This window comes from Ranitomeya imitator, chromosome 6 (genome assembly GCF_032444005.1).
Source record: "Ranitomeya imitator isolate aRanImi1 chromosome 6, aRanImi1.pri, whole genome shotgun sequence".
NCBI classification, from domain to species: domain Eukaryota; kingdom Metazoa; phylum Chordata; class Amphibia; order Anura; family Dendrobatidae; genus Ranitomeya; species Ranitomeya imitator.
Genome location: NC_091287.1, coordinates 389,308,514 through 389,336,074, shown reverse-complemented (window position 1 = coordinate 389,336,074; position 27,561 = coordinate 389,308,514). Strand labels below are relative to the sequence as shown.

The 27,561-nt window shown below is 44.8% G+C and overlaps 1 protein-coding gene across 6 annotated transcripts in view; it reads right to left on the bottom strand.

The window, feature by feature from the left end:
• DLGAP1 (DLG associated protein 1) overlaps positions 1–27,561 on the bottom strand; it is a 937,306-nt gene that overhangs the window by 270,993 nt on the left and 638,752 nt on the right. The gene's annotated exons all lie outside the window — the stretch shown is intronic.

The window sequence follows — 27,561 nt, the reverse complement described above, 5'->3', positions numbered from 1 at the left end:
CATTACAGGGAGAAATGCGTTCAAGACAATGAATGTTTAAAACTAGAAGTAGGTCCTAAAAATGAATAGTAGTGGCTCCAGGCAAGAATTAAAATGTTTTGCCATATTTTTCAGATTATAAGAGGCATTTTTACCCCAAATTTGGGGGAAAATAGGGGTGCATCTTATAATTCGAATATACCTTACCGGCCGCAGTGGAGCAGGGTCCCAGGGTCGCTGCTGGAGGAGGCAAGAGTGGCACATTGCTGCAGGGCGCAGGCTGGGATGACGGATTGTTTGGAGGTGCGACACTGCGGGTGTGTGTTCGGTGGTGCAGGGGCCTTGCCGACATTTTGGGAAAGCCCAGGAGCCCCGCACTTCCATGGTTTACATTGCGGTCGACTCCGGGAAAATGGACAGATGAAGATCTTGGCACCAAGATCTCGGGAGATGAGATTTCAGCGCATGCGCCTCTCCAAGCAGCCATTTTCCCGGAGTCCACCGCCAAGTAAACCATGGAAGTACGGTGGCTCCGGACTTTCACAAAATGTTGGCGGAGCCCCCGCACCACTGAACACCTGCTGCATCGCACATCCGAATACCCCTTTCTCCCAGTCTGGGGTCCGCAGCATCGCCCCACTCCTGCTTCCACCAGCAGTGACCCTGGGACCCCTCTTCACTGCCCCCACCACCCCCGGTAAGCAATAAGATGCATGGATTGTAAGAGGCACCACCATTTTATTAAAAAGGTTTCTTTCTTATTTTTCTCCACAAAATTTGGGGTGCATCTTATAATCCAATGTGTCGTATAAACCGCAAAATACGGTATATATACACTGTGTTCCAAATTATTATGCAAATTGGATTTAAGTGTCATAAAGATTTAATTGTTTTGTTTTTCAAATAAACTCGTGGATGGTATTGTGTCTCAGGGCTCAATGGATCACTGAAATCAATCTTAAACACATGTGATAATTAGTTTTCTAGGTGATTCTAATTAAAGGAAAAATACTAAAAAATGATGTTCCACATTATTAAGCAGACCACAGGTTTGCAGCAATATGGGAAATAAAAAGGATCTCTCTGCTGCAAAAAAGCGTTAAATAGTGCAATGCCTTGGACAAGGTATGAAAACATTAGACATTTCACGAAAACTTAAGAGTGATCATCATACTGTGAAGAGATTTGTGACTGAAGCATAGCACAGACAGAGTTCATGCAGATAAAGGCATAACGAGGAAGGTTTCTGCTAGACAAATTCATTGGATTAAGAGAGCAGCTGCCAAAATACCATTACAAAGCAGCAAACAGTTATTTGAAGCTGCTGGTGCCTCTGGAGTCCCTCGAACCTCAAAGTGTAGGATCCTTCAAAGGCTTGCTGTGGTGCATAAACCTACTATTTCGCCACCCTTAAACAGTGTTCACAAGCAGAAACGGTTGCAGTGGGCCCAGACATGCATGAAGAATAATTTTCAAACAGTCTTGTTTACTGATGAGTGTTGAGCAACTCTGGATGGTCCAGATGGATGGAGTAGTGGATGGTTGGTAGATGCCACCATGTCCCAACAAGGCTGTGAAGTCAGCAAGGAGGTGGAGGAGTCATGTTTTGAGCCGGAATCATGGGGAAACAGCTGGTAGAGCCCATTAAGGTTCCTGAAGGTGTGAAAATGACCTCTGTAAAGTATATAGAGTTTCTGACTGACAACTTTCTTCCATGGTATAAAAAGCAGAAATGTGCGTTCAAGAACAAAATCATCTTCATGCATGACAATGCACCATCTCAGGCTGTAAAGAAAACATCTGAGTCATTGGCTGCTCTGGGCATAAAAAGAGATAAACTCATGGTGTGGCCACCATCTTCCCCTGACCTCAACCCTATAGAGAACCTTTGAAGTATCATCAAGCAAAAGATCTATGAGGGTGGGAGGCAGTTCACATCAAAACAGCAGCTCTGGGAGGCTATTCTGACTTCATGCAAAGAAATACAAGCAGAAACTCTCCAAAAACTCACAAGTTCAATGGATGCAAGAAATGTGAAGGTGATATCAAAGAAGGGTTCTTATTAGTGATGAGCGAATATACTTGGTATTTCCCGAGCATGCTCAGGTGTCCTCCGAGTATTTGTAAGTACTCGGAGACTTAGTTTTCAGCGCCGCAGCGGAATGATTTACATCTGTTAGCCAGCATAAGTACATGGAGCGCCCCCAAGGGCTAGGGATACTCGGTACTGGGTCCTTCGGTTCACAGGGGGATGTCACGGTGGCTGACCCAGTCCTTGGCCCTTGGGACGTCCATGTTAAAGGGAAAGGTCTTTAAAGGGATATGTTTGTGACGCCACCTGTGGTATTCAGTCAGGGTGACCGACGCTGCAAAGGGGTCCGCTGGGGTGATGTTATGGCAGCTAGATGGTATACTTTCCCACAGGTGAAGTGTATCCCTAGGGCTTCCCAGAGTGTAGATGGTGGATGGTGAGAGGCGCGGTGAAGAATGAGGACACAAGGTTGCAGTCTCTTTACCTTTTTACTGAAGGCTTCAGCATCCACAGTCCAGGGTACCAGGCCACAGGGTAGGCAGAGTCCGTCCGGTTTGGAGGCAAATCCAGAGTCCCCTTATCCAGATATAAATCAGTAGCCTTCCTCTAGCACCGTGGTGTTGTAGTGCCTTACTGCTAAGCGTCTCATAAGGTCCTCACATATGTTGTAGATGTTATGTCCCTTTCTCTGTCCCCCAAATGGATAGGACAAACCCATATGACCGGTGGCTTGAGGCGTTTTACAAGGACTCTATCATGCTCCAGCTTCTAAGTGGTGCCACCTTGCCTCCTGGGTATAGGGCGGGCAGGTAACGTGAAATTAGCTATCGTGCTGGTCTCTGGAGCAAGGCATAAAGGACTGTTGCTCCCTCGGTGTTCCGGCTACCGGGATCCTGCGCCTCAGAAGGAGGCAGCCTGTGCAGGGCAGAACTCCTCTGAAATCCACTCCTTTGTTATGACTTCTTTTCACCCTCTCTGCAATACAGTTCTCTTTCAGTGTCTCTTCGCAGGAGCTGTAGCACTTCAGGCCACACGGCTCCTATGCTTCCTTTCCCTCTGTCTTCCTGACAGGAACTGAAACCCTTTCCCTCCAGATCAGGATGTTCTTATAGGGGAGTTCACCTTAAACAGGCTTAGAGCTCCCCCTTCTGGTCTGGAGTGTGAACATGTTGCATGCATTGTGTTACCTAACAAAGAGTTTTCCATCATTGCCTCCAAACGTTACATCACTCCCCCTATAGGAAAATGACATTACTGCAATGACCAGGACCCTGGGGCGCTGCATACATGTGGGGGTTGCCTGGTTGCTAGGGAACCCCCACATGTAATCAAGCTGGCTAACAGATGTAAATCATTCAGCTGCGGCGCTGAAAACTAAATCTCTGAGTACTTACAAATACTCGGAGGACACCCGAGCATGCTCGGGAAATCTCGAGTACCGAGTATATTCGCTCATCACTAGTTCTTATGTTAACAAGTAACTTGGCCTGTTAGCATGTTTTGGTGTTAAATATCTTTTTTGTTCAGTGAATGTGACCTCCTAATGAGGCAAATTCCGCAAATGAGTATTTTAAGTTCTTTAAAACATATCAAATGTTTAGAAATTCTACTGTGCCTAATAATTTGGAACAGTGCATTTTGAGTTTTTATTCATTTTGAAGATTATACTGTTATCATTGGGAGGTTTCTTCAATAAAATTCGATGTATACTCTAACAGGTGATGGCTTTTATTAGACTGACTGTCATTTGCGCCGACCATTTAGGAAAATCCGAGAAAAATGTAATTTGCATAATACAGCAATTTGGAACATGGTGTAAATAGGTAACTAATAGGGAATTAGGAGCTCTGTATCGGAAATGTGGACCCTCATAATATATATATATATATATATATATATACAGTGGGGCAAAAAAGTATTTAGTCAGTCAGCAATAGTGCAAGTTCCACCACTTAAAAAGATGAGAGGCGTCTGTAATTTACATCATAGGTAGACCTCAACTATGGGAGACAAACTGAGGAAAAAAAATCCCGAAAATCACATTGTCTATTTTTTTAACATTTTATTTGCATATTATGGTGGAAAATAAGTATTTGGTCAGAAACAAAATTTCATCTCAATACTTTGTAATATATCCTTTGTTGGCAATGACAGAGGTCAAACGTTTTCTGTAAGTCTTCACAAGGTTGCCACACACTGTTGGTATGTTGGCCCATTCCTCCATGCAGATCTCCTCTAGAGCAGTGATGTTTTTGGCTTTTCGCTTGGCAACACGGACTTTCAACTCCCTCCAAAGGTTTTCTATAGGGTTGAGATCTGGAAACTGGCTAGGCCACTCCAGGACCTTGAAATGCTTCTTACGAAGCCAGTCCTTCATTGCCCTGGCAGTGTGCTTTGGATCATTGTCATGTTGAAAGACCCAGCCACGTTTCATCTTCAATGCCCTTGCTGATGGAAGGAGGTTTGCACTCAAAATCTCACGATACATGGCCCCATTCATTCTTTCATGTACCCGGATCAGTCGTCCTGGCCCCTTTGCAGAGAAACAGCCCCAAAGCATGAGGTTTCCACCACCATGCTTTACAGTAGGTATGGTGTTTGATGGATGCAACTCAGTATTCTTTTTCCTCCAAACACGACAAGTTGTGTTTCTACCAAACAGTTCCAGTTTTGTTTCATCAGACCATAGGACATTCTCCCAAAACTCCTCTGGATCATCCAAATGCTCTCTAGCAAACTTCAGATGGGCCCGGACATGTACTGGCTTAAGCAGTGGGACACGTCTGGCACTGCAGGATCTGAGTCCATGGTGGCGTAGTGTGTTACTTATGGTAGGCCTTGTTACATTGGTCCCAGCTCTCTGCAGTTCATTCACTAGGTCCCCCCGCGTGGTTCTGGGATTTTTGCTCACCATTCTTGTGATCATTCTGACCCCACGGGGTGGGATTTTGCGTGGAGCCCCAGATCGAGGGAGATTATCAGTGGTCTTGTATGTCTTCCATTTTCTAATTATTGCTCCCACTGTTGATTTCTTCACTCCAAGCTGGTTGGCTATTGCAGATTCAGTCTTCCCAGCCTGGTGCAGGGCTACAATTTTGTTTCTGGTGTCCTTTGACAGCTCTTTGGTCTTCACCATAGTGGAGTTTGGAGTCAGACTGTTTGAGGGTGTGCACAGGTGTCTTTTTATACTGATAACAAGTTTAAACAGGTGCCGTTACTACAGGTAATGAGTGGAGGAAAGAGGAGACTCTTAAAGAGGAAGTTACAGGTCTGTGAGAGCCAGAAATCTTGATTGTTTGTTTCTGACCAAATACTTATTTTCCACCATAATATGCAAAAAAATGATAAAAAAACAGACAATGTGATTTTCTGGATTTTTTTTTCTCAGTTTGCCTCCCATAGTTGAGGTCTACCTATGATGTAAATTACAGATGCCTCTCATCTTTTTAACTGGTGGAACTTGCACTATTGCTGACTGACTAAATACTTTTTTGCCCCACTGTATATATTTAACATATACAGCTCTGGCAAAAATTAAGAGACCACTGCAAAATGTTCAGTTTGCCTGATTTTTCTCTTTATAGGTATATTTTTGAGTAAAATGTAAATTGTTCATTTATTCTATGAACTTCTGATAACATGTCTCCGAATTTCCAAGCAATAAATTTTGTATTTTTTTCTGACAAAAAAAATGGTCAAAATTAAAAAAAATCCTGTGCTTTCAGACCTCAAATAATGCAAAGAAAACAAGTTCATAATCATTTAGAAACAACAATACTAATGTTTTAACTCAGGAAGAGTTCAGAAATCAATATTTTGTGGAATAACCATGATTTTTAAACACAGCTTTCATGCGTCTTGGCATGCTTTCCACCAGTCTTTCACACTGCTTCTGGTGCAAAAATTTAAGTAGTTCTTCTTTGTTTGATGACTTGTGACTATCCATCATCCTCTTGATTATATTACAGAGGCTTTCAATGGGGTTCAGGTCTGGAAATTGAGCTGCCCATGACAGGGTTTTGATGTGGTGGTCTCTTAATTTTTGCCAGAGCTGTATATTATCATATTTTACAAACTATAACATGAACTTTTTAACAAAAATTTTTGGAGCGGGATCACAGGAGGCAGAGTCACTTCCTCAGGAAGCTGGTGGCAGTAGAAGCGGTGCGATGCTGTGGGTCCAGTGTCGAGGAGTATAAAGATAATTTTCTCCCCACTGCATTCGGCTACGTACAGACGCCGGACAGCATCATGACTCTGTTAACCAGCATATTAACTGCATATCTGCAGATTAACAGCATTATTCCTGGTGACAGGTTCCCTTTAAATCTACCATAAACAGGAGACTTCATGAGAGCAAATACAGAGGGCTCACCACAAGGTGCAAACCATTAATCTTAAAAAAAGAATGGCCAGATTTGACTTTGTCAAAAAACATCTAAAGAAGCCAGCTGAGTTCTGGAAAAGCATTCGTTGGACAGATATACAGTGGGGCAAAAAAGTATTTAGTCAGTCAGCAATAGTGCAAGTTCCACCACTTAAAAAGATGAGAGGCGTCTGTAATTTACATCATAGGTAGACCTCAACTATGGGAGACAAACTGAGAAAAAAAAATCCAGAAAATCACATTGTCTGTTTTTTTAACATTTTATTTGCATATTATGGTGGAAAATAAGTATTTGGTCAGAAACAAACAATCAAGATTTCTGGTTCTCACAGACCTGTAACTTCTTCTTTAAGAGTCTACTCTTTCCTCCACTCATTACCTGTAGTAATGGCACCTGTTTAAACTTGTTATCAGTATAAAAAGACACCTGTGCACACCCTCAAACAGTCTGACTCCAAACTCCACTATGGTGAAGACCAAAGAGCTGTCAAAGCACACCAGAAACAAAATTGTAGCCCTGCACCAGGCTGGGAAGACTGAATCTGCAATAGCCAACCAGCTTGGAGTGAAGAAATCAACAGTGGGAGCAATAATTAGAAAATGGAAGACATACAAGACCACTGATAATCTCCCTCGATCTGGGGCTCGACGCAAAATCCCACCCCGTGGGGTCAGAATGATCACAAGAACGGTGAGCAAAAATCCCAGAACCACGTAGGGGGACCTAGTGAATGAATTGCAGAGAGCTGGGACCAATGTAACAAGGCCTACCATAAGTAACACACTACGCCACCATGGACTCAGATCCTGCAGTGCCAGACGTGTCCCACTGCTTAAGCCAGTACATGTCCGGGCCCGTCTGAAGTTTGCTAGAGAGAATTTGGATGATCAAGAGGAGTTTTGGGAGAATGTCCTATGGTCTGATGAAACCAAACTGGAACTGTTTGGTAGAAACACAACTTGTCGTGTTTGGAGGAAAAAGAATACTGAGTTGCATCCATCAAACACCATACCTACTGTAAAGCATGGTGGTGGAAACATCATGCTTTGGGGCTGTTTCTCTGCAAAGGGGCCAGGACGACTGATCCGGGTACATGAAAGAATTAATGGGGCCATGTATCGTGAGATTTTGAGTGCAAACCTCCTTCCATCAGCAAGGGCATTGAAGATGAAACGTGGCTGGGTCTTTCAACATGACAATGATCCAAAGCACACGAAGGAGTGGCTTCGTAAGAAGCATTTCAAGGTCCTGGAGTGGCCTAGCCAGTCTCCAGATCTCAACCCTATAGAAAACCTTTGGAGGGAGTTGAATGTCCGTGTTGCCAAGCGAAAAGCCAAAAACATCACTGCTCTAGAGGAGATCTGCATGGAGGAATGGGCCAACATACCAACAACAGTGTGTGGCAACCTTGTGAAGACTTACAGAAAACGTTTGACCTCTGTCATTGCCAACAAAGGATATATTACAAAGTATTGAGATGAAATTTTGTTTCTGACCAAATACTTATTTTCCACCATAATATGCAAATAAAATGTTAAAAAAACAGACAATGTGATTTTCTGGATTTTTTTTTCTCAGTTTGTCTCCCATAGTTGAGGTCTACCTATGATGTAAATTACAGACGCCTCTCATCTTTTTAAGTGGTGGAACTTGCACTATTGCTGACTGACTAAATACTTTTTTGCCCCACTGTATGTATGTACTAGATGTTAGCCCAATTCTAACACATCGGGTATTCTAGAATATGTATGTAGTTTATTTATGAAGATTTTAGAATAATACATTGAATACACAGGGTTTGGCCGGCTGTGACCAATTAGCGAAGCATGGTTCAACTCCCGCGCCAATTCGCGGCCGGACTGCGCCTGTCGCTGATTGTTCGTGGCCGGCCACGTAGTATATAGCACAGCCACGTAGTATATAACAGCCCACATAGTAAATAGCACAGCCACGTAGTATATTGCACAGCCACGTAGTATATAGCACAGCCACGTAGTATATAGCACAGCCCACGGAGTATATAGCACAGCCCACGGAGTATATAGCAGAGCCACGTAGTTTATAGCACAGCCACGCAGTATATAACACAGCCCACGGAGTATATAGCACAGCCACGTAGTATAGAGCACAGCCCACGGAGTGAATAACAGCCCATATAACATATAACACAGCTCACGTAGTATATAACAGCCCATGCACGCAGTATATAACACAGCCCACTTAGTCTATAACACAAGCCACGTAGTGTATAACACAGGACACGAAGTGTATAGCACAGCCCACATAGTATATTGCACAGCCGAAGTAGTACATTGCACAGCCCAAGTAGTATATTGCACAGCCCACGTAGTATATTGCACAGCCAGTAGTACATTGCACAGCCCATGTAGTACATTGCACAGCCCACGTAGTACATTGCATAGCCCACGCAGTATATAGCACAGCCCACACAGTATATTGCACAGCCCACGCAGTATATTGCACAGCCCACGCAGTATATTGCACAGCCCGCACAGTATATTGCACAGCCCGCGCAGTACATTGCACAGCCCGTGCAGTATAGTGCACAGCCCGCGCAGTATATTGCACAGCCAGCGCAGTATATTGCACAGCCCGCGTAGTATATTGCACAGCGTGCGCAGTATATTGCCCAGCGCGCGTAGTATATTGCCCAGCGCGCGTAGTATATTGCCCAGCCCGCGTAGTACATTGCCCAGCCTGCGTAGTATATTGCACAGCCCGCGTAGTATATTGCATAGCCCGTGTAGTACATTGCACAGCCCACGTAGTATATTGCCCAGCCACGTAGTATATTGCACAGCCCACGTAGTATATAGCAATGTGGGCATCATATCCCTGTTAAAAAAAGAATTAGAATAAAAAAGTTATATACTCACCTTCCATTGGCCCCTGGATCCAGGAAGCGTTTACGACGCTCCTCGCGCGCTCCGGTCTCCAGAGTGCATTGCGGTCTCGCGAGATCGCAATGCATGGAGCGGTCACCGGGGCATTGCGAGGAGGCGAGTATATAACAATTTTTTATTTTTTTTATTATTTTTAACATTAGATCTTTTTACTATTGATGCTGCATAGGCCGCATCAATAGTAAAAAGTTGGTCACACAGGGTTAATAGCAGCGTTAATGGAGTGCGTTACACCGCGGCATAACGCGGTCCGTTAGTGCTGCCATTAACCCTGTGTGAGCGCTGACTGGAGGGGAGTACGGAGTGGGCACTGACTGCGGGGAGGAAGGAGCGGCCATGTTGCCGCCGGAACCAATGAACATCCATGACAAACAGACAGAAGGACAGACAGAAAGATGGAAGTGACCCTTAGACAATTATATAGTAGTTTATACTACCTACATCCACATATGTTTTGTACATAAAAATACGATATCTAATATCTTCTAATATATAAAGCTGAATGTGTGTGTGTATGTGTGTGTTAGGGGTCGAGTTCCTGCCTCTGCACAGGGAGAATCTCGGGCCATCTCCGCTGCGGTCTCCCATTCTTCTCCTGCCGCAGTGGAGCCTGCTCAGCGGAGTCGTCGATCCCAGCGTCTCGCTCAGTCTGACTCTGTGCTAAGAGTTACTGCTGCGTTTCCTGCTTCTGCCATTGAAGTCAGTGCTGGGCAGCCGCGAGCGGACGCTTCTGGGGCTAAGTCCTGCTTTTCACATTCTGAGCATGCCCAGAGTAAGATCTCTCAGTGGAGATCGAGGGTCACATGATCAGATACTGCAGCTAAGGTCCTTGTAGGTGCTAGGACTAAATCCTGCTTTGCACTCTGAGCATGCCCAGGGCGAGATCTCTCACTGGAGATCTAGGGTCACATGCTCAGATGCTGCAGCACTCCATTGGTCCTTCTTTGATAGGTCCTAAACGTGCTGTAACTATTTAAGGCTCGCATGGCCGCACGGCCATGCGCTAGTATCAAGTCATATGTGCTTTGCGCCAGTGTGGTTATGCATAAGTGTGTTCAGGGACCCGGCTGAAATAAGCCCCTAGAATACCGGCACCTCCGGTGAGGAGATTGTATGAGAGTGTTCAGGGACCCGGCTGAAATAAGCCCCTAGAATACCGGCTTCTCCGGTGAGGAGATTGCATGTTGAATAACCACAGACTGCTATCAGCTAGGCAGTAAGCTTGTGCTCCTGTGAGGCTAACAGGGCACAGTGCTTTCCTCTCGCGGCTGCTCTGTGAGGTAACAGAGCTCGTCTATACCGCCAAACAGTGCCGCCATTCACTAGCAGCAGGTTCTTCCTGCACGGTGGACCCCGGGCTGCGAACGCACCATTTATAATAAATATCTATTTCTACTCGGTGCGTTCCGCTAGCCCTAACATAATACTAGCGCCAGGGTCTGGCTAGTAAATGGCGGACGATCAGCGTCTACAGCGGTACATCCAGCAGCTGGAGGGTAGGTTGGCGGCTCTAGAGTGTGCAACCTCAGCTGTGGACGTTACTGCTGTCGCTGTTCAGGCTGCAGGTTTAGCTGCAGCCAGTTTGTCCGCTGCCACCCCTGCTCCGACTTTATCCCGTCTCCCGCTTCCAGACAAGTTTGCTGGTGACAGTAAGGTATGTCGGGGATTCGTGAGTCAGTGCTCCATACATCTCGAGCTGCTGGCTGCACGTTTTCCTACGGAACGGGCGAAAGTGGGATTCATTTTGTCTCTTTTGTCGGGCAGGGCGTTGGAGTGGGCAACGCCGCTTTGGGAACGTAATGATCGTGTGGTGCAGAGTGCTCCTATCTTCCTGGACGCTCTGAGGCAGGTCTTTTTGGGACCCCGTGTCACCCACGATACCGCGCTCCAATTGTTGGCAATTACTCAGGGTTCGTCCATGGTCAGCCAGTTCGCCATCCAATTCCAGACTCTAGCTTCTGAGCTGGAATGGCCGGATAAAGTCCTTATTCCGGTGTTCTGGAAAGAACTGGCAGATCATGTTAAGGACGCCTTAGCCACTAGGGAGATTCCCGCCACACTGGAGGAGCTCATTACTATATCTACCCGCATCGATCTCCGTTTTAACGAGCGGAGGTTGGAGCGGAACCAGTGTAGGCAGAGGTTTCGGCTGGCTCCCACCTTTGCCAAACCTCTAGAATCTCCTGTTATGGCGTCCGACTCCCATGAGGCCATGGAGGTTTCTCGAGCGGGACCTAGGTCTCAGACCACTCGAGTACCTGTGGTGTGTAAAAATTGCCAGCAACTTGGACATTATGCTAATAGATGTCCACGGCGGTCGGGAAACGATCGCGTCTAGTGACCATTGGAGGAGGTTCACTGGACACAGCGGCATTTTCCTCCAAATTGTCCTTTAACCCCTTCATGACCAGGGGATTTTTCGTTTTTCCGTGTTCGTTTTTCGCTCCCCTCCTTCCCAGAGCCATAACTTTTTTATTTTTCCGTCAATTTGGCCATGTGAGGGCTTATTTTTTGCGGGACGAGTTGTACTTTTGAACGACATCATTGGTTTTAGCATGTCGTGTACTAGAAAACGGGAAAAAAATTCCAAGTGCGGTGAAATTGCAAAAAAAGTGCAATCCCACATTGGTTTTTTGTTTGGCTTTTTTGCTAGGTTCACTAAATGCTAAAAATGACCTGCCATTATGATTCTCCAGGTCATTACGAGTTCATAGACACCAAACATGACTAGGTTATTCTTTATCTAAGTGGTGAAAAAAAATTCCAAACTTTGCTAAAAAAAAAAAAAAAAAAATTGCGCCATTTTCCGATACTCGTAGCGTCTCCATTTTTCGTGATCTGGGGTCGGTTGAGGGCTTATTTTTTGCGTGCCGAGATGACGTTTTTAATGATAGCATTTCGGTGCAGATACGTTCTTTTGATCGCCCGTTATTGCATTTTAATGCAATGTCGCGGCGACCAAAAAAACGTAATTCTGGCGTTTCGAGTTTTTTTCCCGCTACGCTGTTTAGCGATCAGGTTAATACTTTTTTTTATTTGATAGATCGGGCAATTCTGAGCGCGGCGATACCAAATATGCGTAGATTTGATATTTTTTTTATTGATTTATTTTGATTGGGGCGAAAGGGGGGTGATTTAAACTTTTATGTTTTTTTTATTTTTTTCACATTTTTTTAAACTTTTTTTTTTTAACTTTTGCCATGCTTCAATAGCCTCCATGAGAGGCTAGAAGCAGGCACAAGCCGATCGGCTCTGCTACATAGCAGCGATCTGCTGATCGCTGCTATGTAGCAGAATTGCACGTGTGCTGTGAGCGCCGACCACAGGGTGGCGCTCACAGCGACGGGCAATCAGTAACCATAGATGTCTCAAGGACCTCTATGGCTACAATGGAGACGCATCGCCGACCCCCGGACATGTGACGGGGGTCGGCGATGACGTCATTTCCGGCCGCCCGGCCGGAAGCGGTAGTTAAATGCCGCTGTCTGCGTTTGACAGCGGCATTTAACTAGTTAATAGGTGCGGGCAGATCGCGATTCTGCCCGCGCCTATTACGGGCACATGTCAGCTGTTCAAAACAGCTGACATGTCCCGGCTTTGGTGCGGGCTCACCGCGGAGCCCTGCATCAAAGCAGGGGAGCCGGCATCGGACGGTATAGTTCGTCCGATGCCGGTAAGGGGTTAAAGGGACAATCCTGTTAGGCACATCCACTCATACAGTAGAGCTTTGTGTGGATTCAGGAGCAGAGGGAAATTTTATGTCTTCTGCTTTTGCTCTGTGCCACGCAATACCTCTGGTTATGCTTGCCAAACCAGTAACTGTTAGAGTGGTGAATGGGTCGACACTCCCGTTACAGATCACACATCAGACTGTCCCTTTCACGTTAGTCATGTCCCCATCCCACCAGGAGATTATTTCCCTTCTTGTCCTTCCCGAGGGAATGGATGAGATTCTGCTGGGAATACCCTGGCTCCGTTTCCACTCCCCACATATTGAGTGGACCTCTGGGAGGATATTGGGTTGGAGTGAATCCTGTAAGGGCAGATGTGTGAAAGAGTGCGTTCAGGTTTCCACCACTGAGATACCCGCAGATATCTCTACTCTCCCCAAATACTATTAGTCCTATGCAGACGTCTTCTCCAAAAAGGCCGCGGAGACCCTTCCGCCTCACCGTCCCTATGACTGTCCTATAGATCTCTTGCCTGGAGCAGAACCTCCTCGGGGACGTGTCTATCCCCTCTCTCTCCCTGAGACGGAGGCTATGTCCCAATTAGTGTTGAGCATTCCGATACCGCAAGTATCGGGTATCGGCCGATACTTGCGGTATCGGAATTCCGATACCGAGATCCGATATTTTTGTGATATCGGGTATCGGTATCGGAAGTGTAAAATAAAGAATTAAAATAAAAAATATTGTTATATTCACCTCTCCGGCGGCCCCTGGACATCAGCGGGAGGATCCGGCGTCCGGCACGGCTTCTTTCTTCAAAATGCGCGCCTTTAGGACCTGTGGAATGACGTCCCGGCTTCTGATTGGTCGCGTGCCGCCCATGTGACCGCCACGCGACCAATCAGAAGCCGCGACGTCATTCCTCAGCTAAAGTCCTAGAATGAGCGCCTTCTAGGACCTGAGGAATGACGTCGCGGCTTCTGATTGGTCGCGTGGCGGTCACATGGGCGGCACGCGACCAATCAGAAGCCGGGACGTCATTCCACAGGTCCTGAAGGCGCGCATTTTGAAGAAAGAAGCCGTGCCGGACGCCGGATCCTCCCGCTGATGTCCAGGGGCCGCCGGAGAGGTGAATATAACAATATTTTTTATTTTAATTCTTTATTTTACACATCCCTATGGATCCCAGGGCCTGAAGGAGAGTTTCCTCTCCTTCAGACCCTGGGATCCATGAGGATACATTCCGATACTTGATGTCCCATTGACTTGTATTGGTATCGGATATCGGTATCGGCGATATCCGATATTTTTCGGGTATCGGCCGATACTATCCGATACCGATACTTTCAAGTATCGGACGGTATCGCTCAACACTAGTCCCAATACATCCAGGAGAATTTGGCAAGAGGGTTTATTAGGAAGTCAGTGTCACCAGCAGGGGCAGGGTTCTTCTTCGTACAGAAGAAGAATGGAGAATTACGTCCTTGCATAGATTACAGGGGTCTTAACGCCATCACCGTTAAAAATAAGTACCCGCTGCCCCTGATTTCTGAGCTTTTTGATAGGCTACGGGGAGCTAAGGTATTTACCAAATTAGACCTGCGGGGAGCTTATAACCTGATTCGCATCCGTGAGGGGGACGAATGGAAGACGGCGTTTAACACCAGAGATGGGCACTATGAGTATCCGGTGATGCCCTTCGGGCTCTGTAATGCCCCAGCCGTTTTCCAAGACTTTGTCAATGACATCTTCCGGGATATGCTTTCCACCTCGGTCGTAGTCTATCTGGATGATATTCTCATCTTCTCTCCAGATATTGACTCCCACCGGAGAGATGTTGGCAGAGTCTTCGACCTCTTACGGGCAAACTCTCTTTACGCAAAGTTGGAGAAGTGTGTGTTTGAGCAGGAGTCTTTACCTTTCCTGGGCTATATCATCTCCGCCCAGGGATTGGCTATGGATCCTGCCAAACTACAGGCAGTGATGGACTGGCAAGAACCCCATTCACTTAAAGCGGTGCAGCGCTTTATGGGGTTCATTAATTATTACCGCCAGTTCATTTCCCACTTCTCAACTTTGGTAGCTCCCTTGGTAGCCCTCACCAAGAAGGGAGCAAATCCCAAAGTGTGGTCTGAAGAGGTCTCCAGGGCCTTTTCTTCTACTAAGTCTCATTTTGCTAGCGCTCCCATCCTGCATCGTCCCGATGTCGATAAGCCATTTATAATGGAGGTGGATGCCTCTTCCGTTGGTGCTGGAGCAATCCTTTTCCAAAAGGATGCTCAAGGTCGGAAGCATCCGTGCTTCTTCTTCTCCAAGACCTTCACACCAGCGGAGAGGAATTATTCCATCGGGGACAGGGAGTTGCTAGCGATGAAATTGGCTTTCTCAGAGTGGAGACATCTCTTGGAGGGGGCTCGTTTTCCCTTTCAAGTTTTCACAGACCACAAAAATTTGCTATATTTGCAAACAGCCCAGCGGCTAAATTCTCGCCAGGCCAGATGGTCCTTATTCTTCTCCCGATTCCACTTCACCCTCCATTATCTCGCTGGGGAGAAGAACATTCGAGCTGATGCCCTTTCTCGCTCTGTTGTGTCATCTGAGGAGGAGGAAGGAGAGCCTCGGCTTATTGTTCCTTCTGAGAGCTTGAGAACCGTGGCTCCGGTGTCGCTTGAGTCTGTGCCTCCGGGCAAGACTTTTGTGCCCATAAATTTGCGACCGGAGGTTCTCTCTTGGGCTCATTCCTCCAGGGTGGGTGGACACTTTGGGACAAAAAGGACATCTGAGCTGCTGGCGAGGACGTACTGGTGGCCGCATATGCTCCGAGATGTCAGAGATTACGTGCTGGCGTGTGTCTCATGCGCCAAAAATAAGTCTCCTCGACAACGGCCGTCTGGGTTACTCTATCCCTTGCCGGTGGCAGACAGGCCCTGGGACATGGTCGGGATGGACTTTGTGGTGGGTTTGCCCAAGTCTCGCGGCTGTACCGTCATTTGGGTAATTACCGATCATTTCTCGAAAATGGTGCATTTGGTGCCGCTCCCACGGTTACCTCTTGCATGGGCCTTGGCAGCGTTGTTCATAAGACACATCTTCCGCCTACACGGCATGCCAGACAAAATTGTCAGTGACTGCGGTCCACAGTTTGCGTCTCGGTTCTGGAGAGAGCTTTGTCGTCTTCTCAGCATTGAGTTAAATCTCTCTTCCGCATATCATCCCGAGACGAATGGTTTGGTAGAGAGGGCCAATCAGACTCTGGTCACTTATCTACGACATTTTGTTTCTGCCAGGCAGGATGACTGGGCATCTTTATTACCATGGGCAGAGTTTGCCCTTAATAACGCTGTAGCCGACTCCACCGGTCAGACTCCTTTCCTCCTTAATTACGGCCAGCATCCGCGGGTTCCTGTGCCTATGCCCTTGTCCTCTGCTGACTCCAGGGTGGCAGACTGGGCAGTGGAGGCACGGGACATTTGGGACCGCACTCAGGATGCCATTCGGGCCTCGAAGGAGAGAATGAGGTCCTCCGCCGATGCACATCGGCGCCCTGCCCCGACCTTTGCTTCTGGCGATTTAGTGTGGCTCTCCGCCTGTAACATCAGGCTGCGTGTAGAGTCCACTAAGTTTGCACCTCGCTACTTGGGTCCCTTCAAGGTCCTCGAACAGGTTAATCCTGTGGTCTACCGTCTGGCCCTTCCCCCACGCCTTGGTATCACCGACACCTCTCATGTGTCCCTCCTTAAGCCGGTATACATGTCCCGGTTTTCTGAGTCATCTGCCGAGACATCGGGTTCGTCTACGGACGATTTCGAGGTGAACGCTATTTTGGGGTGCAAGGTGGTACGTGGTAAAAAATTTTATTTGGTGGACTGGAAGGGTTACGGCCCTGAGGATAGGTCCTGGGAGCCTGCTGAGCACATTCGGGCTCCGCAGCTTATTGCTGCCTTCGAACGTAGCGAGGCCCAAGGAGGGGGGGGGGCCCTAGGAGGGGGGGGTAATGTTAGGGGTCGAGTTCCTGCCTCTGCACAGGGGGAATCTCGGGCCATCTCCGCTGCGGTCTCCCATTCTTCTCCTGCCACAGTGGAGCCTGCTCAGCGGAGACGTCGATCCCAGCGTCTCGCTCAGTCTGACTCTGTGCTAAGAGTTACTGCTGCGTTTCCTGCTTCTGCCATTGAAGTCAGTGCTGGGCAGCGGCGAGCGGACGCTTCTGGGGCTAAGTCCTGCTTTTCACATTCTGAGCATGCCCAGAGTAAGATCTCTCAGTGGAGATCGAGGGTCACATGATCAGATACTGCAGCTAAGGTCCTTGTAGGTGCTAGGACTAAATCCTGCTTTGCACTCTGAGCATGCCCAGGGCGAGATCTCTCACTGGAGATCTAGGGTCACATGCTCAGGTGCTGCAGCACTCCATTGGTCCTTCTTTGATAGGTCCTAAACGTGCTGTAACTATTTAAGGCTCGCATGGCCGCACGGCCATGCGCTAGTATCAAGTCATATGTGCTTTGCGCCAGTGTGGTTATGCATAAGTGTGTTCAGGGACCCGGCTGAAATAAGCCCCTAGAATACCGGCACCTCCGGTGAGGAGATTGTATGAGAGTGTTCAGGGACCCGGCTGAAATAAGCCCCTAGAATACCGGCTTCTCCGGTGAGGAGATTGCATGTTGAATAACCACAGACTGCTATCAGCTAGGCAGTAAGCTTGTGCTCCTGTGAGGCTAACAGAGCACAGTGCTTTCCTCTCGCGGCTGCTCTGTGAGGTAACAGAGCTCGTCTATACCGCCAAACAGTGCCGCCATTCACTAGCAGCAGGTTCTTCCTGCACGGTGGACCCCGGGCTGCGAACGCACCATTTATAATAAATATCTATTTCTACTTGGTGCGTTCCGCTAGCCCTAACAGTGTGTGTGTATGTATGTCCGGGATTGGCATCTGCACCGTCGCAGCTACAGCCACAAAATTTTGCACAGTCACACGTCTGGACCCTGAGAGCGTCATAGGCTATGTTGTGAGGTGAAATTTTAACCCCGTGCTTTCCAATTCACCAAACAATTTTGCCCCTATCTACATAATGGGGAAAAAGTGAAAGGAAAAGTGTTGGAGGCGTCGCAGCTACAGGCACAAAATTTTGCACAGTCACACGTCTGGACCCGGAGAGCCTCATAGGCTATGTTGTGAGGTGAAATTTTAACCCCGCGCTTTCCAATTCACCAAACAATTTTTCCCCTATCTACATAATGGGAAAAAATGAAAGGAAAAATGTAGGAGGCAAATTGACAGCTGCCAGATGTGAACAAGGGGGACTTAAAGAATGAGAGCGATGGCGCCAAAGAGTATATACCGTACAGTTGCTAAGGTGGGGCCCTGACATGGGATACTCACCACACACAGGGATATGAACACACACACAAAATGCGCCACACACTACCACGTGCTTGAACACATATTACCCTCAGCACACATTTCACCACAAATACACCAACCTCGCCACATAAAAGTCGAAACACAAAAGTCGCCGCTCAAAACTCGCCACGCGCAGAACTCGCCACATGCAAAAACTAGGCTCTTGCAAAACTCGCCACAAGTGCAAAACTCACCTCATGGAAAACTCGCCACACGCAAAACTTGCACGCACGGAAAAATTGCCACATGCAAAAATGTTGCAACACATGCAAAAGTTGCCTCACACAAAACTTGCACATACTCAAAAGGCACCACACATAAAACTCGCTACGCGCAAAACTCGCCATGCGCAAAACTTGCTGCACACAACTTGCTACACTAACCTGTCACATGCAACTCGACACACAAAAAGTTGCTACACGCATGTTGCCACACAAAACTCATCTCACAAAAGTTGCTACATGCATGTCGCCACACGCAACTCAACACACAACTTGACAAACGAAACTCGCCCTAAAACACACACAAGTCTGGTATTATCCTTCAAAAATAAAAATCTGATTAATAAGCAGACAAACTACAAGAGCATCAAATGTACCATATAGGAAATACGGCAGCTGTCAGTCACATGACCTGCCTATTATGTGTATGTGTAAGTGTTAGGGGGGAATGAGAGGTGTGAGGGAGAAAATGAGAGATGTGAGGGGGAAAATGAAAGATGTGATTGGGAAAATGAGAGGTGTGATGGGAAAATAAGAGAAGTGAGGTGCTATAACTAACCACAGATATTTACTATGCCCAGGCAACGCCGGGCTCTTCAGCTAGTATGGTATAAAGAAGATAAATTCCCTTTATTTAGTTAAAGTGACAAACTCAGTTGCTCTCTGTTCTTATTGCATAGAACATGTTTATTTCAGAACGGACAACATTGCAGTTGACTTGTCACAGTACACTATAATGTCCCCGCTTGTAATGTGTCAGATTCTACTTTGAGGATAATACAGTAAGAAATGCATGCAATGTACTAGAGAAAAAATATATTAAAAAATATCCCCTGAAGGTACTAATACCCTTTACAAAATGCATTAGCAAAGTTGGACTTTTCCTTTGCAGAACTGAATGGTTTCATCTACTTTCTTGTTGGCAAAAACAAGTCTATAAATGCTGTTTCAATGCAAACAGAGCCTCTAGGCCTAAGTTCTGTTATTGTGGAAATGTATATACGCCTTCTGAGTCTTGAGGGCAACTAGTGTAAAACAGAGAAGAAAAATACAAATTTCATTGACGGATGGTTTTAATAAGGTGCTTTGAGTATCCTAGAAAGAAATAGATTTTTTGATGCCGGGAGGAAATATTTAGAGGTGGGGGCTGCTAGTGTGTCCAGTGGGGCATGTGCTGAACTACAATACTAAAAACTAGGGAGCACTGCCTAGTGTAATGTAATATACCACCCATACTTAAAGGGGTTTTCTGGCCAAACCTTGCTTTAAGGGAATTTTTCAGTAGGATTTCACCTGCCTTTATTTTTATGCAGAAGTAATTCTTTCAAGACAAGTCCAGCAATACCTTTTCATGACCAGTCCGCTACACAGTTAATGAGAAATCAACGTTTGAATTGATATGTAAATGAGGCTGTATATCTGAATCGTCTGTCACTTCAGATCTATTCACTGCACAACGCCACCTCCTCTTGCTTGACTGTCCACCTCTATGCTGTATAACTTCATGCAAATGAGCTGTTAGACAAGCAGGAGGAGGAGGTGGTGCTGGGTGAGGAATTGAGGTGGAGTGACAGAGGCTTCAGATTCTACAGCCTCATTTGCATATCAATTCAAATGATGATGTCTCAGTAATGGAGAAATAGATTGGCCATGTAAAGGTATTGCTGGACTTGTCTTTCAAATAGCTACATCCGCATATAAATAGTTTGTAGGGTGAAGACCTGTTGACAGATACCCTTTAATCAATTTAGTGCCATGTAGAAAATAAAAACAATGATACAGGGATGTCGGTGTTGCTGTTACTAATTGGTGATATGACTGGTTGGTGAGGCTTTGTGTCTCGTGACCACTGTAGCCCATCCATGGCTGCTAATTGGCTGCAACTTTTACTATTCATCAGAGCAGACATCCACTTTGACAGAATATTGATAACCTGCAGCCAATCAGTGGTTTTGTGATAGAACAATGTCACATCACCCATTGAGGACAGCAACGCCAATATTGTTGGAATAGTGCTGTTGCTGGAGGTGAGTATCTATTGTTTTTTCTTCTATGGGGCTCTTTATTGATTAAATGGGTTGTTCACTACTTGGACAACCCCTTCTCATTCCTCATGTTTAGCCCTGTTAAAATAAAAACACCTATACTCACCTCCTATGCTGGCGGCATTCCAGCTATGTTGGCACTTACATTCCTGGAGCTCATGTAAGGTTATATCATGTGAGCCCTGAGCCCATTCATCTCCGGCTTCACTGTCCCAGCCTTCGGACAAGTCAAACATCAAAAGGAAGTCAGAGAGCAGCCCTGACTTCCTGTTGGTGTTCAATATGTCCAAAGGTTGGCACAGTGACCCCAGCTCTGAATGGACGCAGGACTCACTTGACATAACAATTTTACATGAGATGAGCCTCTGGAATGCGAGTGCCGACACCGCTGGAACGGCACTGGCACGGAAGGTGAGTATAAGTGGTTTTATTTTAACTGGGCTAAACATGAGGAATGAGAAGGGGTTGTCCTAGTAGTGGAACGCAGAGGAAACCCAGAGGCATACATGGGGAGAACATACAAACTCCTTGTAAATTCTGTCCGTGGTGGGATTTGACCCAATGTGTTGTGAATTCTGTTGTCAAGCTCCCTCCTGTGGTCATGAATGGTATTTCGGCTGGTTCTGTCCAAGGGCTTCCTCTGGTGGTTGTGAGTGGGGCTGCGGCTTCTGAGGTTCCTTCCACAGGTGACGAGGTTAATTCGTTAGCTGGTTGCTCTATTTAACTCCTCTTAGATCATTGCTCCATGCCACCTGTCAATGTTCCAGTATTGGTCTAGTTCTCTCCTGGATCGTTCTTGTGACCTGTCTTCCCAGCAGAAGCTAAGTTCCTGCTTGTTTTTCTCTTGTTTGCTATTTTTCTGTCCAGCTTGCTATTTTGATTTTTGTCTTGCTTGCTGGAAGCTCTGGGACGCAGAGGGAGCGCCTCCGCACCGTGAGTCGGTGCGGAGGGTCTTTTTGCGCCCTCTGCGTGGTCTTTTTGTAGTTTTTTGTGCTGACCGCAAAGTTACCTTTCCTATCCTCAGTCTGTTCAGTAAGTCGGGCTTCACTTTGCTAAATCTATTTCATCTCTGTGTTTGTAATTTTCATCTTTACTCACAGTCATTATATGTGGGGGGCTGCCTTTTCCTTTGGGGAATTTCTCTGAGGCAAGGTAGGCTTTATATTTCTATCTTTAGGGCTAGCTAGTTTCTTAGGCTGTGACGAGTTGCATAGGGAGCGTTAGGAGCAATCCACGGCTATTTCTAGTGTGTGTGATAGGATTAGGGATTGCGGTCAGCAGAGTTCCCACGTCTCAGAGCTCGTCCTATATTATTAGTAACTATCAGGTCATTCTGTGTGCTCTTAACCACCAGGTCCATTATTGTCCTAACCACCAGGTCATAACACCAATGCTGCCACACGTTGCATTACATTTGACATGTATGACCCCAGATTTGTATAACCATTCTTCTGTTTATTGAACTGGAAAGACTATCTGCATGTGATGAGAAGTTATTATCAGGGGTGGTGTAGCTAGAATCATGTGCGGCACACCCAAGACAAGTACACCTGAGCAGAGGAGTCATTGAGGAACCGAATAGAGCACTGGAGACATGCACTATCCCCTGCACAGAAGTGCATGTCTCCAGCGCTCAATTTAGTTCCTCTATGACTCCTCTGCTCTGGTGTACCTGACCTGACTCTTGTCCTCAAGAGCTAAAGACAATTTCTAATGAAGGCCTAGTTCTGGCCGAAATGTCAACATTTTCAAACGGTGGATGTACCTATACCAATAAAATTATTTCTATTTTTCCTGCATCTGAATTGTGTGTTCCGAATCTATTTTTGCATAATATTGGAATAGTATCCCGAGTATTGGAGTGCCGCGCAGCCCTGTTTTGTAGAATCATATGCGGTCCAGGCACCTTCTGGACTCCCTTCATCTGGCAGATACCACTAAAATCTACATATGCTCATCTCCTCTCAAAAAATAACACAAATATAAATTTATATATCAATATAATAATATGTTACTTTATAGATCAGTATTTTCAGCAATAATAAGGAACACCACATCATGACCAACATATACAGTAGTAACTATATAATACCATTAAACTGTTGCTGAACAAAACCAAGTATTCCAAGGCTAATATTACCATAAATACCACTATATATGGGACAAATATTACTACCATATAATGACTGACTAAATATTACAATGAACAAAAACACTGAACTAAGTCCAATATGACACACATGCAATGATCATATAGTGGTAGATAACAGTGTTAATGACCGTATCCGAGAAAACTGCCACCTTTGCGCCGCCACTTATTAATGCCCCCACTTTCCTAACACTAATAATGCCCACTCTTTGCTTCCATATAAAAATAATACCCCCCCCCATTGTCTTCATTTATAAATTATGGTCCCTTGGGCCTTCATGTATTAATAATGTGCTCCTATATAATAGTACTCCCATACCCTCCTTCTGCTATTAATAAATACATTGGAACTCAACTCACCCCATTTCTCACAAAGAGAGTGAGATGAGGTCTCACAACGCAATGCAACTCCCCACCTCCCTGCAGTAAGCACAGGGCAGGCGGCAGGATGAAGTGATGTCATCGAGCTGCCTGACATGAAAGAAATCTGCTGCTTGCCAAAGTAGGTTGTGGTGCAGGGAGCTTCAGTTTTCAACTTTATCACCGTCATAAAGTTGAAAGCACTATTGGTCTGGGAATCCAGACGTGGCCCCGTACCCTCAAGGCCTGATCTTGGTCATGGTCTTTGAGCGCTATCGTTTCGCCACTGGTTGCTGTTAGTGACTACTCTACTAATGCAGCCTTGGGATTCTTTATGCAAAGTCCATCCTCACCCCAGTGAGTGCCATTTTAAGGTGGTAATCTCAATCCTGTTTTAGCTCCATGCCAAATCTAATAGCGACACGATGGGTTCTCTTTGTTTCCAGGGGCCTAATGACATGTCTTCTGTAGCAGAATTTTTTTCTATTCAATATACTGTAAATGGTCATCTAAATAAATCTGAACAGAAATTAGAAATAGAGTGAATGATATTGTATTAATTTATTAAATCTGAGTCCATCATTTTATCCAGACTTCAAATATGTCATAAAAGTTTCTCAAATAGAACTTAGCATCACAAAAATAAAAAAAGTATAAGAAACTATATGATGCTTACAAGAGAATCCCAGGACCAGATGGCACGGTCCCAAGAACACTTGAAGGTGGTTAGTGAATAAACAGAGTAGATACTAATCATGATCATTCAGCAGAGATAGTAGCTGTGCCAAAAGACCTGACGGCGCCAGATGTTATGTTTTATAGAAAAAATAAAGCCTGAGCCAGGCAATTAAACAAAGCACCTCACTTATCAATAGCTGCTGCATGGAAAATGCTCAAATTGTTTATTCTGCTTTGTTTTATATCTAAGCAGGTGAAAATATTTTTTATTCTCTAACACTAGAAAATTCAAAATAAATAGAACAAATTTGACAAGTATACTATATACACGGATAGACAGATATCTACAGATATGTACTGTATACATTAATCTATGCATTTTTATTATGACCCAGTGATGTCAGTCCATTCAGAAGATTAATAAGCATGAAACCTGAATATTTAAAGTTTTATTTACATCTCCAACATCCTATTCCAATATGTAGTAGGTGTAGTAATAATAATAATAATAATAATAATATTAGCAAATACATCCAATTTGAAATGTAGTATAGTTTTTCTGACTCACTATGCATTTCTCCTCATATGCAGGCATTGCAGGACCTTATGTATCCATGGATGCAATATATATATATATATACAGTTGTGCTCAAAAGTTTACATACCCCAGCAGAATTGTTGCTTTCTTGGCCTTTTTTCAGAGAATATAATTGATAACACCAAAACTTTTTCTCCACTCATGGTTAGTGGTTGGGTGAAGCCATTTATTGTCAAACTACTGTGTTTTCTCTTTGCTAATATTATTATTATTATTACGCCTACTACATATTGGGATAGGATCGTGGAGATTGCAATACCCTTGTAAGAAAGTAAAAATTAGGTTTTGTCTTTCATAGGACAATATGTATGTGTGCAGAATTATTGTGAAAGTGAATGAATAGCATACATTTTCCACCTCAAGTGTTTTTGCATCTGTTACTTTGAGAATAATAACCAAACAACTCAAAATGTTAAAAAATTAATTTGCGACAATTTAAAAAAATTTCAGTGACCAATATAGCCAACCTTCTTTTCAATAACAGTCATAAACCTACCAACCATGGACTCTGTCAGTTTCTAAATCTCTTCACAATTAACTTTTTGGGCAGCACAGACCACACCTTCCCAGACACTTATCAGAGAGGTGGACTGTTCTCCTTCACCATACATTTCCCATTTAAGGAGAACCCACAAGTTCTCAATAGTATTCAGGTCAGGTGATGAAGTGGTCTTGTCATTATTCTTTTATCTTTAAGACCTTTACTGGCAGCCAAGCAGTAGAGGACTTCAATGCATGAAATGGGGTATTGTCCTGCATAAAAATCATGGTTTTCTTGATAGATGCAGACTTTTTCCTGTACCACTACTTGAAGAAAGTGTGTTGTAAAAACTGGAGGTAGGTTTCGGCGCTGATTTTGAATTCATCTTCCACTTGAAAAGTCCCATTAATTCGTCATTAATAATATGAGCCCATAGAAATTCCCAACTTCCACCTTGCTGGCTGCCCATTAATGATCCATCCACAGACCCATCCATCAGGAGCATCAAGAGGCACTTTCATCTCCTCAGTCCATAAAACCTTTGAAAAACTTGTCTTCAGATATTTATTGGCCCAGTCTTGCCTTTCAACCTATGCATCTTTTCAGTGGTGGTCGGGTTTCAGCCTTCCCTTACCTTTACCATGTCTCTGAGCACTGAACTGAACTGTTGGGTACTCCAACATTGAACTGTTGGGTACTCCAGGGAGGTTGCAGTTCTGGAATATGACAGCACTGGAGGATAATGGATTCCTGGTTACTTCACATTTGAGTCTTGTCAAATCTTTGGCAATCAATGTGCAGATTTTTTGCTCAAGACATTTTTTTCGACCCTGCTGACTATGTGTGAAAAAAGTTTTGATGGTTTTGTGATCACTCTCCAATTTCAAGTGTGTGGCATCACTCTGTTAAATCTGTAACAATTTTTCACTTTTGAAGAGTCAATTAAATCTATTTTTTGCCTCAGGAAAACAAGCTGCCCAATGATTCTGCACACCTTGATAGAGAGCATTGTAGCTTTAGGCCACCCCTTCCCTCTTTACATAAATACACATCACCTGATATGCTTCATCCAATAAGCATTCAAGATAATACAGCTCGATGTTGGAAAATATGTATAGAAATGACAATATGGTCAAAATACTCCCGTGCCTAATAATTGGACACACAGTGTAAATACTATATATCCCCTTCACGACATGCGCCATACATGTACAGCGCATGTTGTGTCTCTCCCTTTGATGTGGGCTCCAGCTCTGAGCTCACATCTTTTCCGGCACATGTCGCGATCCACCCATGGCTGTTAACCTGTTAAATGCCATGGTCAATCTTTGTGTGTAGCATAGGCGACCATAAGATCGCAGCTTCTAGTCTCCCATGGAGACTATTGAAGCAAGTGAAAAGAACAAAAAGAAAAGGTTTCAAACATATTAAAAATTAACAAAAGTTCAAATCATTCCCTGTTAGTCTCATTCAAAATAAAACAATAATAAAAAAAAACCCACATATTTGGTATCACCATGTTCAGAATTGCCAGATCTATCAAGATAGAAAAAAACAAGCCCTCACATGGCCATATTGACGGAATAAAAGTTATGGCTCTGGGAAGCAGGGGAGTAAAAACAGAGACACAAAAACGAAAATGGGCTGCGGCTTGAAGGGCATATACTGTATATCCATACACATATATATCCTGTTATTTCGTTATTTCCAAAATTCCACAACTTTTTTGGTGATGTTGCAATTTTAGTGAATAACTTGTCAGTATGTACTGTATATATATACAGCTCTGGCAAAAATTAAGAGACCACCACATCAAAACCCTGTCATGGGCAGCCCAATCTCCAGACTTGAACCCCATTGAAAACCTCTGGAATGTAATCAAGAGGATGATGGATAGTCACAAGTCATCAAACAAAGAAGAACTGCTTACATTTTTGCGACAGAAGCAGTGTGAAAGACTAGTGGAAAGCATGCCAAGACGCATGAAAGCTGTGATTAAAAATTATGGTTGTTCCACAAAATATGGATTTCTGAACTCTTCCTGAGTTAAAACATTAGTATTGTTGTTTCTAAATTATTATGAACTTGTATTCTATGCATTATTTGAGGTCTGAAAGCACTGTTTGTTTTTATTTTGACAATTTTTCTTTGTTCTCCTCAGAAATAAAATACAAAAATTATTGCTTGGAAATTCGGAGACATGTTGTCAGAAGTTTGTAGAATAAAACAATTTACATTTTAATCAAAAATATACCTATAAAGAGAAAAACGAGACAAACTGAACATTTTGTAATGGTCTCTTAATTTTTTCCAGAGCTGTATATTGTAAGATGCATACATATATTTTAAGATGGCGGTTGAACAGGTCCTTGAGGGGAAATATATATCATTGAGGTTGGTAGCTTTGGTGATGTAAGCCCAGGAAAGCAGGCTCCAGCATGTATAGTGCTGAGAGAGTTAATAGAGTGTATTGGCGCCTGGTTTATGAGCAGTCAAAGAGATGGGTGGGACTGGCTGCTCACATATTCCCACCCTGGTGGGTGTGGTATGGCAAATAAAATGGAGACCAGTTGTCTCATTCAGAGTCTGTGTCTCGAGATGTGTAGATCTCCAGTGTGTTTGCCAAAAGACACTAACC